This window comes from Lithobates pipiens, unplaced genomic scaffold (genome assembly GCF_037356315.1).
Source record: "Lithobates pipiens isolate NorthernLeopardFrog02 unplaced genomic scaffold, aLitPip1_a1.2 Scaffold_19, whole genome shotgun sequence".
Lineage (NCBI taxonomy): Eukaryota > Metazoa > Chordata > Amphibia > Anura > Ranidae > Lithobates > Lithobates pipiens.
In genome coordinates, this window is record NW_027507764.1 from 195,942,846 (window position 1) to 195,959,531 (window position 16,686).

The following is a 16,686-nucleotide window of genomic DNA, read 5'->3' on the forward strand; positions in this document are numbered from 1 at the left end:
TTATCCAGAAGAAGACAATTAAAACCATTACTAGAACATTTAAGACAAGCTAATATTAAATATAGTTGGGGGTTTCCTGCAGCATTGATAGTACAGATAGAGGTAAAGTAAATAAAAGTTAATGTGGGTATGGGTGGAAACGGGAAGAGCCTCCCTGGACTATCTGCTCCCTCCTCTCCCCCCCTATGTCTACCGGGCCTTCAAGGCCGGGGGGGAGTGGAGGGACACGGAATGCCGGGCTTGGAGCTTCACCCCAAGGGGTGAGGTACATATTGCAGGATGGGGATATATTCTGGATATAGGTACAAGGACCAAAGAGGGGTCTGGGAGGGTTGGGAGGAGGTTGGGAGGGGGGGTGGGAGGGGTGGGGGGAGAAAGAAGACCCGACAGCAGAGAACCTCGTTAAGTGAGAAAAGAGGAGAAACCAGCCTGACTAAAATCTATGTCTATAGTTAATTGTTTGTCATATAACGTTAGGGGGCTAAATGAATCAGCAAAGCGGTTTAAAATTCTGAAAGAAATAGAACAATATGAAGCGGGTATAGTGTTCTTACAGGAAACCCATCTATTATACGAAAGCAAGATTAGAATATACTCCCCTAGGTTCCCGGTGTGGTTTTATGGAGATTCTTACTCAAGGAACTCAAAAGGGGTAGCTATCGGTATAGGACGGGAGGTATACTATAAAATAGAAGAAAGATTAGTCGAGCCGGAGGGTAGATTCCTCTTTCTGAAGGGGAAACTATGGGGAGTAGACTATACCCTCGCTAACATATACTGCCCAAATAGAAGTCCAACGGTTTTTCTGAAAGGAATATTGGAGAAATTATGGGATTTTAAAAGAGGAAGAGTAATTATAGCTGGAGATATGAACTTTTGTATGAATCCGCAAATGGATAGTTCGTCCCGTGTGCAGGGGATTGGGAAGGAGCAGAGGAGAATAATAAAACACAGGCTATATCAGTACCAGCTTATGGATGTGTGGAGAACTATGCACCCAAGGATACGAGACTACTCGTTCTATTCCCCAGTACACGGGACGTACACAAGGATCGACTACTGGTTAGTGGAACATAGGGTTCTGGACGAGGTGATATCCACAGATATAGGAATTAGAACATTGTCTGATCATTCTCCAATATGCCTGAAGATCAAAATCCCAGGATTTCAGAAATCTCCTTTTTCCTGGAAATTGAATAGGGAACTGTTGGACGAGAAGGGAGAGGAAATAATTAGAAAGGAATTGGAGTTTTTTTTTACCACTAATTTAAATGAAGAGAATATGGAAAATATTATTTGGGAGACACATAAAGCTTATATAAGAGGGATATATATTTCACTAGGTACAAATAGGAAGAGAGAAGGTATTAAAAAGAGTAGAGAGTTGAGGGAGGAAATCCATGGATTAGAGCAAGAACATAAAAAGGCAAATGGCAGGGAAAGTGGACAGGTAGTGGACCTATTACATAAACTGGCTATGAAAAGAGAGGAACTCGGGGAATTAATGGAACAGGAAATGAGGACGATATATAATAGGATTAATAAAGAGAGATATTATAGCGGCATTAAAAATAGCAAGATCTTAGCAAAGATATTGAGGAAAAAAAGATCGAAGAATTATATAGAGAAAATATTAAATAAAGAGGGAGAGTCGGTCTATAAAACTAAGGAAATAGCAGAAGTTTTTAGAGAATATTATGGGCAGTTATATTCCGTGAGAAAAAAAGAGACAGAAAAGCAAAAGATGAAGAGAAGGGGAAAAATCAAAGACTATATATTTCAAGCAAATATCCCTAAAATACCGGGGGAATTGGCGCAGGAATTGGAGAATCCAATCTCAGTCCAAGAAGTAATACAGGCAATAAAAGAGACCAAAGGAGGAAAGAGTCCAGGGCCTGATGGCTATACAATAGAATATCTAAAAAAGTTTGGAGACATACTAGCCCCAATTTTATGTGCATATTATAATGGACTAGGTACAAAATATGGACTGAGCGAGGAGGCCTCCACTGCGACAATCTCCACGATATTGAAAGAGGGAAAAGAGAATACAATATGCTCAAACTATAGACCGATCTCACTACTCAATACGGACATTAAATTGTTCGCAAAAATATTGGCCGCTAGAATAAAGAAGTTAATGCCTAGCTTAGTCCATGCAGATCAGGTGGGATTCATTGAGGGGCGAGAAGGAAAAGATAATGGAGTAAGGTCATTATTACTGCTTCAGAGGATGAAGGAGAGTAGAATCCCCAGTCTACTCCTATCAATAGATGCTGAGAAAGCTTTTGACCGAGTAGACTGGGGATTCATGATGGGTACCCTAAGGGGAATGGGGTTTGGACCCAAAATTTTGAAGTGGATAAAGGCACTATATAACAGCCCCAAGGCAGTGGTAAGAGTTAATGGGGTACTATCAACAGCCTTCAGAATGAACAATGGGACTAGACAGGGGTGTCCGCTGTCCCCCCTATTGTTCGTTCTGGCATTGGAGCCACTCCTGGAGACGATAAGGAGAAACCCAGATATAAAGGGGGTTGAGATAGAGGGGGAAATACATAAGACAGCCGCATTCGCGGATGATATTCTGTTTTATGTATCCAGCCCACGAATCTCCATGCCAAACTTGTTAAAGGCTTTACAGGAATACGGAGAATTATCTAACTTTAAAATCAACCCAAGCAAGTCAGAAATCTTAAACGTAAATATAAATCCGAGAGAAGAACTTGACATTAAGAGAGAATTCCCATTTCTATGGCAAAAAGAAATTAAATATTTAGGGATTAAACTGACTGCATCAATAGAAAAAATTTACCTAATAAACTATATCCCCCTTCTAGAAGAATTGAGAGAAGAAATAAGGAGAATGAGAACAAAGCCCCTGTCATGGTTAGGAAGAATTAATGCCTTAAAAATGATTATTCAACCTAAAATCCTTTATAAATTTCAGCTATTACCAATATATATCCCCCCCCTATATTTTAAAATGATAAATTCTTTAATTTCTAAATTTATCTGGAACAACAAGAAACCTAGAATCCCACTGAAGACTTTGCAAAAGGGAAAAGACGAGGGGGGTCTGAATGTCCCAGACTTTAGAAAATATTACGAAGCAGCAGTGTTAACACGGGTGGTGGAATGGGCAAAATTAGAAAGTAAAAAAAGATGGGGAAAAATAGAACACAGTTTATCAGGCACAAATTTAGGTAGAGAAATCTGGACTCCTTTAAAATATAGATCACTAGGGAAGACAACACCTTTGGTCACAAAAAATGTGTTTAGAGTATGGGAGGGAATACACAAACATAACAAGTGGAAATATAATTCCCCTTTAATTTATTTAAAAGATAATGATTTTTTTGCACCTGGTAAAAGTACAATAGGAGGGAAATGGATAAAACAAGATAATATGCAATTACGACACATAATTAAAGAGGGGAAATTGAAAACACTAGCAATATTACAGAAAGAAAATGATTGGATGGATTTGAATGAGTGGCGATACCTGCAGCTTAGACATTTCGTCTCAAGACTACCACAACCGCTTAGAGATGGAGAAAATTTGACTGCCTTGGAGCGGATATGTGAGGGGAAATCCCCAAGGGCAGGTATTGCCCAGTTTTATAAGGTCTTGAGACGGGAATGTGAAGCGGAGGTACCAACTTTCATTAAAAAATGGGAAGAAGAGATAGGAGCACGGGGTGAAAACCAAAATATAGAAAAAATATTGAAGATGGTGCACAGATCCACAGAAAATAGTAAGATGATAGAAACAAATTATAAAATTTTAGTAAGATGGTATAGGACCCCAGATATAATGGCAAAGTACCAGGAGGGACAATCTGGGAAATGTTGGAGGAATTGTGGACAAACGGGAAGTTTGGCCCATATATGGTGGGATTGTCCCAAGATTAAAGAATATTGGAGAGAAATAATAAGATATATAGAAGTAATAGCTAAAATACAGTTACCTGAGAACCCATGGTTATGCCTATTCCATGCAGTAGATACCCCAATTAAGGAGTATAGGAATTCCCTCACAAGCTCATTAATAAACGTGGCAAAAAGCCTGATTCCGAAAAAATGGAAAGAAATAGAAGCACCCAAAGTAAAGGAATGGCTAGGAAAAGTTGAGGAAATGTATAGTATTGAAGGGCTGGGAATGGAGGAAGAAAGAGAAAGAAAGAGATTCCATGTGAAATGGAAATACTGGAAAATCTTTAGACAATCTATGATTTTTAACGAGGTAATGGGTCGGTAGGGGTGGGGAGAGGGGTGGGAGGGAGATATTTTAGAAGAACTCGAGAAGGAAAGAAAGAAAACCAGGATAATGTGAAAAATTGAAGGGCATGAATGTATTTTGGTCCTATGGTTTTCTTTTATAATACTTGATTATGTTTTGTAGGCAACTTAAATGAAAAATTTAAATAAAGAATAAAAAAAAAAAAAAAAAGAAGAAATGGTAGAGGTAAAAAAAAAGCACTTGTGGATTTAATGAACCTTTTTTTAAGGGTAATTCTCCTTACAGGGGGCGTGGCTTATGCCTACATATGTTTGCTAGTAGGTGTCCCTCATTCCCATCTCAAAATGTTGGGAGGTAGTCTCGCAAGTGCCATGCGATATTCCAGCTGCAGGGCCTATCTTGGGTGTAGGATTGCCACCTGTCTGGTATTCACCCGGACAGTTCAGGTTTTGAATCATGTGTCCGGGTTTCAGTCCACCTGAAACCTGGACACTTTATTCAGGACTTCTCTCATCAGGATTCTCCCTATAACAGCCACTCCCTCTGTACCTTCATCTGCTCACCGCCCCCAGCTGTCCCCCTCTATCTGCACTTTCATTTTACACTCTACCCCCCCCCCCCCCCCTGCACTGTTTCCCTTTTTTTTTCGCTTGGCTGCTCCTGGACCTCTCCTACTCCTCATCCATCCATGCTTTGGTTCACCTCCACTGTAACTCAACCTAACTGCCTTTCATTCACACTACATGGTGCTCATTCTCACTCCAACAAGCAAAGCTGCATCTCACTTCAGAACTGCTCATCTCCCATTCATTCAGCCTCTTCCTTCTCACCACCAACTCTGGTCCTCCCTGATCATTGCCTCCTTGCTCACTTCCATCTGCATCTTTCACCTTATATAGCAAGCTTCTTCTCTCTGCAATAGGGTGGCCAGACATCCCCGGTTTCTGGGGACAGTCTCCGGATTGAGGACACTGTCCCTGGACCAAGGCTGTCCCTGGTTTTGTCCCCGGATTCTATTTGAACAGGGGCTGGGGCAATTTCAAAAACAGTCAGTGCAGAATATAAAATAAAAAAAAAATCAGAATTGCACCCCCCCCCCCCCCCAATCTGCCGCTCCTACTAGCTTAGGGGAGTGTATTTTTTTTTCCCATTATCTGTGCCCCTTTCTGATGATCATGTGCTGGTCGGAGCAGAGGGAATATTTCTTCAGTTTTGGGTGCATACCCATCCATCTCTGCTCACATGTTCTTCTGCCTTGGCTCAAGTCCCGGCCAGCCACCTACCTGCTTATCTCCTTGCCTTCCTTGGGAGAGTGATTTGACTCTGCTCCCCACCCAGTAGTAGCCAGGGCCCAGAGAGTAAGACTTGACAGGCTGTGAGGCAGGCGGCAGCGGCGATGGGCAGAGAGTGCTTATTGCCGCCATTATCCGGTCACCTTACTCTGCAAGTCTCATTCCATTCCTCTCCCCCTCCCCATCCTTGTCTGAATTCCACCCAACTCCACCAACCTACCACCTATCTTTGCTGCATCCCCTCTTTCCATCCCTAGTCATCCCTCTATTCCCCCCCCCCCCCACCTTCCTGTCCTACCAGTCAACCCTCCCCTTGCAGCCCCTTCTACTTATACTACCCACAACCCCTCCATGTACAACCCCCCTCCCATCCTGCCACATTACACATTATTACTCTCCTTGGCACACCCAAAGACGTCCTAAGTCTTATACTAATCCTATAGTGTATACTACAAAATAAAATTGCTGTGCGTCACTAAAGTGTTTTGGGTTTGACTTGAAGAAAAGGTGGCAACCCTACCTGGGTGGGTGCACTGGGCCCAGGTCCCGAAGCTTAAGTGGAGTCCTCCCCTCCCTTCTCCTCGTGTGTGGCACACAGCAGCAATCTCCTGCTGTGGGGTCTGAATTGTTCTTCGACGCTATAAGAAAATCCTGCCTCCTAGACCGTCTTCTGTGATAGATGGTACACTGATCCAACGGGGGATTGAATCAGTGTGATGTGAGGTGGGACTTTCTTACAGTGGCCACCCTGGCGGACAATTCAAATCCAAGCTCAGCAGGAGATCGCAAGCCAGGTACTGATATGCTGCATTTGGTGGGCACTGCATTGGTAGATTACATTTGTTGGTGGGCACTGCACTGGAGGGCTGCATTTGGTGGGAACTGCACTGAAGGGCTGCATTTGGTGGGCACTGCACTGATAGGCTGCATTTGGTTGGCCGCATTTGGTGGGCACTGCACTGGTAGGCTGCATTTGGTGGGCACTGATAAGGCTGTATTTGATGGGCACTGATAAGGCTGTATTTGATGGGCACTGATGAGGCTGCATTTAGTGTGCACTGATGAGGCTGCATTTGGTGGACACTGGTAGGCTGCATTTGGTGAGCATTGATAAAGCTGCATTTGGTGGGCACTGCACTAGTGGGCACTGCACTGGTAGGCTGCATTTGGTGGGCACTGCACTGGTAGGTAGCATTTGGTGGGCACTGCACTGGTAGGCTGCAATTGATGGGCACTGGTAGGCTGCATTTGTTGGGCATTGATGAGGCTGTATTTGGTGGGCACTGATGAGGCTGCATTTGGTGGGCACTGATAAGCTGCATCGACAGGTCTCATCCGGATCCAGCATCAGGGAACGCCTAGACCAACAGGTGTCTGACTACATCGGGTTAACGGCCGATGTGGACTCTCTGAGGAGTGATGAAGCCCTGGACTACTGGGTGGGCAGGCTTGACCTCTGGCCAGAGCTTGCCCAATTTGCAATGGAACTGTTGGCTTGCCCCTCGTCCAGTGTCCTGTCCGAAAGGACGTTCAGCGCAGCAGGGGGGATTGTGACCGATATGCGCACTCACCTAGCTCAAGACAGTGTTGACTACCTCCCATTTATAAAAATGAATGAGGCATGGATCTCGGAGGAATTCAACACATGTGACGAGTAGACCATGTATATGCATAACTCTATAAACAATATATTTAATCAAGCACACGGACCTTTTTTCTACCTTTGGCTCACTTCCTTGTACAAACAAAGCACACCGTACTATATGCCTGTACCCTCCTGTTTGAAGAGATTGAGCGGTGTCATATTTTTGGGTCCCGCAGTGATTTTCTGGTATCAGTGCTGGTGTCAGTGTTCTCTCTCTATCTCGGTGCTGGTGTGGTGTCAGTGCTCTCTATCACGGTGCTGGTGTCAGTGCTCTCTATCTCAGGTGCTGGTGTGGTGTCAGTGCTCTCTATCTCGGTGCTGGTGTGGTGTCAGTGCTCTCTATCTCGGGGCTGGTGTGGTGTCAGTACTCTCTATCTCTCTGCTGGTGTCAGTGCTCTCTCTCTATCTCAGTGCTGGTGTGGTCTCAGTGCTCTCTATCTCGGTGCTGGTGTGGTCTCAGTGATCTCTATCACGGTGCTGGTGTGGTCTCAGTGATCTCTATCACGGTGCTGGTGTGGTCTCAGTGATCTCTATCACGGTGCTGGTGTCAGTGCTCTCTATCACTGTGCTGGTGTCAGTGCTCTCTATCACTGTGCTGGTGTGGTCTCAGTGCTCTCTATCTCGGTGCTGGTGTGGACTCAGTGATCTCTATCATGGTGCTGGTGTCAGTTCTCTCTCTATCTCGGTGCTGGTGTGGTGTAAGTGCTCTCTATTTCAGTGCTGGTGTCAGTGCTCTCTATCACGGTGCTGGTGTCAGTGCTCTCTATCTTGGTGCTGGTGTCAGTGCTCTCTATCTCGGTGCTGGTGTCAGTGCTCTCTATCTCGGTGCTGGTGTCAGTGCTCTCTATCTCGGTGCTGGTGTCAGTGCTCTCTATCTCAGTGCTGGTGTCAGTGCTCTCTATCTCAGTGCTGGTGTCAGTGCTCTCTATCTCAGTGCTGGTGTCAGTGCTCTCTATCACGGTGCTGGTGTCAGTGCTCTCTATCACGGTGCTGGTGTCAGTGCTCTCTATCACGGTGCTGGTGTCAGTGCTCTCTATCACGGTGCTGGTGTCAGTGCTCTATCACGGTGCTGGTGTCAGTGCTCTCTATCTCAGTGCTGGTGTCAGTGCTCTCTATCATGGTGCTGGTGTCAGTGCTCTCTATCACGGTGCTGGTGTCAGTGCTCTCTATCACGGTGCTGGTGTCAGTGCCCAGTCTCTATCGCGGTGCTGGTTTCAGACAGTGAGGGAGATAGCAGCGGAGAAGCCAATCAGCAGGCAGTGCCAGCACCATGGCTGAGGATCAGCACTGGACTGGCACCTCCGGACCACCGCAGTGGAGCCCTGCATAGGTGGGGGTAATGGCCGGGCAGAGGGAGGGGTTCAAGCACAGGTTGGCACACTGAGACACTGGCACAGGACTGCGCTGCCCTGACTGTGGCACTGATTATTTCCTGCACCTCCTTCATAGCCTGCTCTGACCTTGCCTCTCCTCCATGGCCTTCATGTGCTCCTGAATTGTCAAAATGTCACAGATAAAAAAAAGAATGCTTGTCGTTGTCGATCCCAGATTCACTTATTACTTTTGTTATGTCAGTGTCCATGTTGTGGGACTATGTGTGCACAGCTAGTAAGTATTTTGTGGCTGAAAATATGACCTGGAGGTTTTTAAGATTCGCCTGCCATTAAAGTCAATGGGGTCCGCCACAAACTTTGCGGTTCGCAAACTTTTGGCCGCGTTCGCGGTTGCAAAACATCCCGTCGGAAGTTCGTCTATCACTACACATAAGAGAAAAAGAAAAATTACTTAGTTATTTGAAAAAGTTTATAACAGAAACTAAGAAAAACGTATATCTTCAATAATTTGAAGATTGTTTAGCAAAAAATAAAAAAAAACTCAGTGGTGAGTAAATACCACCAAAAGAAAGCTCTATCTGTCTCAAAAAAAAAAAAAAAAAGCTAAAATTGTCATATGGGTACAGCATTGCATGACCGCGCAATTGTCATTTAAAGTGCAATAGCACTGAAAGCTGAAAATTGGCCTGAGCAGGAAGGGGGTGAAAGTGCCTGGTATTTAAGTGGTTAAATGGCAATTGCTCGGTCATGCAACACTGTATGCAAATTACATTTATATAATTTTTTTCACACAAATAGAACACCACTGGGTTTTTCTTTATTTTTTTTATTATATAAACAAAAAAACTTTTGAAAGTTTTGAAAACAAAACAATATTCTCTGCTTTTTATTATAAAACATATCCAATAAAATCAAATATATTGGTTTGTTTGAAAGTTATAGCATCTACAAACATCTACAAACTACTGGAATTTACAAAGCAATAGATGCTATACTAATAATGGCGATGATCAATGTTTTTCCATCCCTTTTGAGTCAAAACGAAGGAGACAAGGAAAGTGGCACTTTGTGTGAAGCACATGGTAGCAAACACGTAGTTTAGTTGAACAAGGGGAATTTTATTCATATGAACCATTACTGATGAGTGGCATATCAGCCACAAAACGCGTAGAGCTACCTGATGCCTTGTTTCCACCCATCTACACCTAATTTTGAGCTACTATATGATATTTACCCCTTTAGGTCCAGTGAGGCCATAGGTCCTGCAGGCATTACCTCGTAACTATGATTTTATTCAACCTTGTCCTTGTTGAACTATGGAATTTTATTATGGTCTTAATTGAGATATTATTGCCGTTAAAGTGGAGGTCCACCCTAAAATGGACCTCCGCTCATCGGAATCCCCCCCCCTCCGGCGCCACAATTGGCACCTTTCAGGGGGGAGGGGGGTGCAGTTACCTGGATAATCCAGGTAACTGCACCCACTTCCGGGATAGCTGTCTGCGGAAAGGGGCGTAGATTACGCCCCTTTCCGCAACTGCCCGCCCCTTTGCGCAAGTGCCCCGCTGCCTGCTGGGAAACACACAGTTCCCAGAGGCAGCGGGGACCGTCCGGATTGCGCCGCGCGGCTCGCGCATGCGCAGTAGGGAACCGGGAAATGAAGCCGAAAGGCTCCATTTCCTGATTCCCATACCCAAGATGGGGGCGGCAGGACCCGACAGACGACCTAGCGATCGGCTTCGGGTGCCGACATCGCGGGCGCGCTGGACAGGTAAGTGTCACTATTTTAAAAGTCAGCAGCTGCAGTATTTGTAGCTGCTGGCTTTTAAAAAAAAAAAAAAACGCGGAGTCCCGGTGGACTCCCGCTTTAAATTGTTTATTGTTCATTATCATGCCTATTTTTCTACCACTGATACCAGTGGTTACACTTGAGACTTCCCTGTTATCATTATGGTTATTGTTGTTACTATGTTATCTTTTACCTGATACTAAGCCCCCTTTCACACTGGGGCGTTTTCAGGTGCTACAGCGCTAAAAATAGCGCCTGAAAAAATCCGGGCCCTTTCACTGCAGTGTGAAAGCCGGAGGGCTTTCACACTGGAGCGGTGGGCTAGCAGGACGGTGAAAAAAGTCCTGCTAGCCGCATCTTTGCAGCTGTGAAGGACACTGACAAAAGACAGCAGTGCACTCAGCAATCACCAGCACAGCAGTGCACCAGAACCCTATATACTGTACACCTAAGGACACCTAAGGACCTTTGTGGACCTAGTAGTAATAGCTAGCTAGTTATTAAACTGACTGTCCCTGCTGCACACAGCGTCCTGTCCCTACACTGACAAAAGACAGGCTGCTGCAATCACCAGCACAGCAGTGCACTGAACGCTATATACTGTACTACACCTATACCAGTCCTTAAAAGGACTTTTGTGGACCTAATAGCTAGCAATTTGTGTCACTACAGTCTCTCCCTGCTCCACACAGCGTCCTGTCCCTAAACTGACATAAGACAGAATGTAAAATGGCCGCCAGATCAGGTCTATTTAGGGGGAATGTCCAATTGTCCATGTGCTGAAATGTCTCAATTGGCTGTCCTGTACCCCATGATGGATGTGTCATCATGGGTCAAAGTTCTTTCACACTGTAAACACATATGTCCGCCGGGCGAACAGCGGCAATAGTCCGCCGATCGAGCGAATCGCGAACACGCCAAATTCGCCGCAAACCGACTGCTGGGCGAACAGTTCAGCCATCCCTAGTTATAACATCCCATATAGATGCGGATAGACCTCAACACTGACATCTACTGGGGCAATAGGGAATTAAATCCCATTACCATAACCCAAAGGAACTGGGACCTCAAAAAATCTAATATCCCAACTCCCTACAATAAATGAAAATAAAACCAGATGTCAAATAATCCATAGTATACCTACGTGGTGATAAATCACGCAATATGGAAAAAGTTTATTAAAATAAATAACACCATTGAAGCAAAAAACACCACGTGTTCGCTAATGGGATGGATGTTATTTCATATCCAACCATCACATCCCAAATCAGCCTCAACCAGTATTGCTTATCAGCAAACATTACCTCTAACCACGATATGCAACTAAATTACTGTGAAACGCCCTCAAATCGCCACCCTCACAATAGCATAGTATCATATTATCCCACTGCAAAAATCAAGTATATATCAAATAAATAAAAATGAATAAAAAATAAAAAATAAACCCAATTGATATGGCCACTGAGGCTTCACAGCAAGGTAATAGAAATTATATTAAAATTAATTGGTATCAGGAATTATCAATAATGTCCACATTCAACCCAAAAGGGTATAGCATTTTATTTTATGAATCCACGCCATCTCAAGTCTCGAGATTCCCCGTACTAAGGAACCACCTCTCCAATGAGGAGTATAACTATAAATGCCAAGAAAAATGGTCTTAGCCGGATCTTTATTATGGACCTCCAGGTAATGTCTCGAGACTGGATGTTTAGGAAAGCCGTGGATGATATTAGCTATATGCTCGTTGAGCCTCACCAAGAGGGCCCGCTTGGTCCTGCCCACATACTGCAGCCCACATGGGCACTGGAGCAGGTATACGACCCCCTCGTTGGAACATGTAACAAAAGGCTTAATGTCAAACTCCTTCAGGGTGCTGGATGATGTGAATTTATGGGTTCTTCTATGCGTGCACCCACTCAAAGAGCAGACCCTGCACCTCCTGCACTGATAGAACCCAGTTAGATTCTCGAATAGGCGGTGGATCTAAAATATTAGGTGGCACTCTGCCCCTAATAGAAGGAACTCCCTTATAAACAACCTGTGGCTTCACAGGAAAGACAGTATTTAGAACAAGGTCATTGGTCAGAATGTGCCAAAGCTTCTTGATGAGCCTACTCACATTCCTATGCTGAATATGTGGTAAGGAAGGGGACAGAGGGTACCCTATCATTATTCCTAGGTCTCTCTATAAGTAGATCTTTCCTATCAATTAGTGATACTTCTTCCAATGTATTCATAAGGGAAACCTCAGAGTAACCTTTCTCTAAGAACCTCTTAGTAAGAATATCAGCCTGAAGGGAAAACTCCCTGGCATCCGAACAATTACGCCTTAGGCGCATATACTGACTTTTGGGCACTGACCTTATCCATGCCTCATAAGTTATGTTCAGTGCAGTGGCAATTATAAAACCATTTCCAGACACCCCAATCTTTAAGTCAAGGAAACAATTCTCCGTCTGACTGGCTTCATATTTAAAAAAAAAAATCCCTCTCGTGTTGACATTTAAATTCTCCATAAAAAGATCCAAATCAACTCGACTGCCATCCCATAGGAGGAGGATATCGTCTATGTACCTGGCCCACAACACCACTTGGGGCTTCTTGTGGGCATAGATGACATCCTCCTCCCAAAGGGCCATCAACAGGTTCGCCAGACTGGGGGTATATTTAGCCCCCAATGGCAACCCCTCTATCCTGCCTATAAAACTGACCACCAAACCAAAAATAACTCGTAGAAGCTGCAAACTGAAGCAATTCTAAGATGAATGAAATCTGCTTGTCGAACAGATTTGAATCTCGCCTCAAAAATATTCAATGGCAAACAAACCTTAGTCATGTGGTATGACAGTATACAAAGATGTAACATCTGCCGTCACAAGCCATAACCCGGCCTTGGGAGTAAGTCCAGCTAGCAGGTTAATCACATGTCTAGAATCTTTAATGTGTGAGGGCATTTTGTTGACCAGTGGTTGTAGAAAAAATCCACATACCTGCCCACCCGAGACGTAATGGAATCGATACCACTCACAATAGGGCAACCCGGGGGGCAGGTAGGATTCTTATGTATCTTGGGCAGATAATATATTACCGGAGTGAGCGGAGCTTTCGGCACAAGATACATTTTTCTTTTTTATTTAGAATCCCTGATTCATAACCTCTCTTGTCCAGTACCTCTAGTTCATTGCGATACTTGGTCTTAGGATCGAAAGAGAGGGGGGTATAAATATCTGAGTCTCCCAGGACATTATAAATCTCCTTCATGTAATCCTCTTTATTGAGAATTACAATCCCACCCCCCTTATCTGCAGGCCTAATGACCAACCCCTTATTTTCACATAAGGTGTCAAGACCAGCAACCATTTCCTCATTGGATCTAAGTCTCTTGATGGGCATTTGATCCAAGTCCCTCAAGATAGCATCCCTAAATACTTTGAGGGAGGGGGCCATAGCCCCTGGGGGATTAAATAAAGAGGCATTAGAAATCCCCGAAAGTTGAAATCCACCAGGTGAAACGTCATTAGTCTGGATAGGGTTAGAAACCATATATCTTTTCATATTCAACTTTCGTACAAATTTGTGGACATCCATATAGGTCTGAAATTTGTTCAACCCACGAGGGGGTGCAAACTTCAGATCCTTATCCAACACAAATTTTTCAGAATCAGTGAGGACAACTGTACTCAAGTTGAATATCCCAGCATCTGTCAAGGCCTTTTTCTTTTTAGCTTGTAACCTCTTTCCTCCTCTAGATCCTCTCTTTCGTCCCCCAATCACTTGGTACCTTGATTGGGCTTGTGAAAACCCCAATGTTGCTTACTCTGATTAGATGGCCCCACTTATGCTTCACAGCGAGGCTTGGTTCTAATGTTTTGTTATATAAAGCGATGAGTCAGTGCTTTCACAGATAATGATTCACAGATGTCAGTTTATTTATATATATTTTTTAGTTGTTACTCCTTTATATTTTCACTTTTCAGGATATTTAAATAGTTGTTATTTTTATTTACTATTTATTTAAAAAAAGTTAGAGGATTTATTGACATTCTTATATTACATTGTGGCGAATCAGCCAATCTGGATGGGCCGCTTATGCTTCACAGCGAGGCTTGGTTCTAATGTGTTGTTATATAAAGCGATGAGTCAGTGCGTCGCCTGGTTCCCATGAATAAGTCTTTTTACGACGAAACATACGTCGGGTGGCAGACGTGCTGATATCATCACGATACAGCGTAGGTTGGACAGGCAATTGCTTGCCGGCTGGCATTTTTTATGGTCGTTTTTACTGTTTTCTATGTAAGTGTATTTCTTTACTTTTATTAAATTTGTTATACGGAATTATGCTATGGTGAGTCTTCTTTGCATTTCCCTGGGATCTCGCGTACTGCCTTTCTGCTTCACATGCTGCTGTTGAAGGTCCCGGCCTGTTTCATTCAATAAGGGAGCCTACTGTGATCATGGTCTGAGGAGGTGCTGGGGAGATTGACTATGGGCATGAAATCACTGGCCTTTTGGTAAGCGCATATTTTGTGTGGTGGTGGTCACAATTCTTGGTGTTTTTTGGTTGCACAGAAGATTGAACACTTTTTATTTTTTATTTTTACTTTATTTTCTATTTTTATTTTTACAATATTATTACACTCATTATTATCACAATTTTTTAAATTATTATCACTAATATTGCTTATTGCTACTAGTAATCTAATATTTTTTTTATTTGTCCATGAATTCTTATGAAATTTAGGTATTTATTAAGTTTTTACTGGACTATTTTTCATTTATTGTATTTTTTTATCACTTCACTGGGATTTTTTGGAGTTTATTATTAACACTTGTTATTTATAATTCTTTTTATAAATTCTGGTATGTTTGATTTATTAGAAGGGTAGATCAACTTTTTTCACTACTATTGCAATCAATTAAATAATCACTAATAGGTGTTTATATTTAATTTTATTTACAGTATTTATGTATGTGTGTGGCTTTTTCTTTTTGTTATCTTATTGTGTTTACGTGTATCTTGTAAAACTGAGCTGCAGCGATTTTTAGCTGTACTGGTGTAGATTTAGGTTTAGCGCTGTATTTATTTTTCTTTTTAATTAGGAAATGAAGTCTTGCGGCTTCACTTCCCGGTTCCCTACTGTGCATGCGCGAGTCGCGCAGAGCAATCTAAATGGTCCGTACTGTCTCCGGGGCACGGCAGACAGCGTGGAGGGGCAGGAAGAGGGGTAGACTCCCATGGGAGTCTATGCCCGGAAGTGGGTACAAATACCTGTCTTAGACAGGTATCTGCACCCCCCCCCCCCCCCTGAAAGGTGCCAAATGTGACACCAGAAGGGGGGGAGGGTTCCAAAAAGCGGAGGTTCAATTTTTGTAATGAACCTCCGCTTTAAGGACCATATGCAACCACAGAGAGAACAGGAGTAAAGCCGCACCCACCACCAGGGATCACAGAGAGGAAGAGAAAACTGAGCTGCAGTGGAGTGTGGGAAGAGCAGAGCCTGCTGGGTGCAATTATGACTTGTGAGAGGTGTAGTCTGTAAACAGACTGAGCCTGTATTACAGAATGCCAATAGAACTACACATAACATGACTGGGGCTCTATAGAGAGGAAAAGGAAGGTCTGTACCCAGTCTTGAGGCAGATGTTGTGAGGACTTTGGGGGAGACAGACTGTGCTGCAGGTTGTTAGCAGAACATTTCACCACAGCATCAGGGAGGCTTTTTTACTTATGTAGCAAAGTCCCGTGCCTCTTTGGGCCTAATAGTTACCTCCAGAGTTAGGTACAGCCGACATCCTTCTTTGTAGAGTGGGTTACAAAGCATGGTGGGTGTAATGCAAGGTAGATTCATGGACGGCAGACACTTCTTGAATGCAAAGAGATTTATTGTCTATTGAACAGAACTGTGGGAGAGAGGGTTTAGGGCCAGGACACCCTTAGATAGTTGCAATGTTAATTAGCAGACTCTGAGACTTCTATAGGTAGACAGCCATACAGGGAAAGGCACCCAGCCAGACACCACATGGCACAGTCTTATAACAGTTTCTAACACAAGTTGTAATAAACTTCTTCACTTTCTTTACTTTCACTCCTTATGGGTCTTCACTCCACCGAACTCCCAGTCTCTCACTAGATTTACTGATCCACTGCCACTGGATCCCTCAGTATCTTCTTCAAACGTCACTCCCGCTTCCCTGCTGGGTCCCTAGCTTGGCACTCCAGATACTTCTCAAGCATCACCCCACTGGCCTGCTTGGTCTCTGACTTGGCACACAAAGTTGCTCTGCAAGCGTCACCTCTGCTGGCTGGGTCCCTGGCTTGACACCTGCTGAAGTTTCCCAATTCTTCACCGCCCCGGTTGGTGAGAACACTGCTCCAGTAC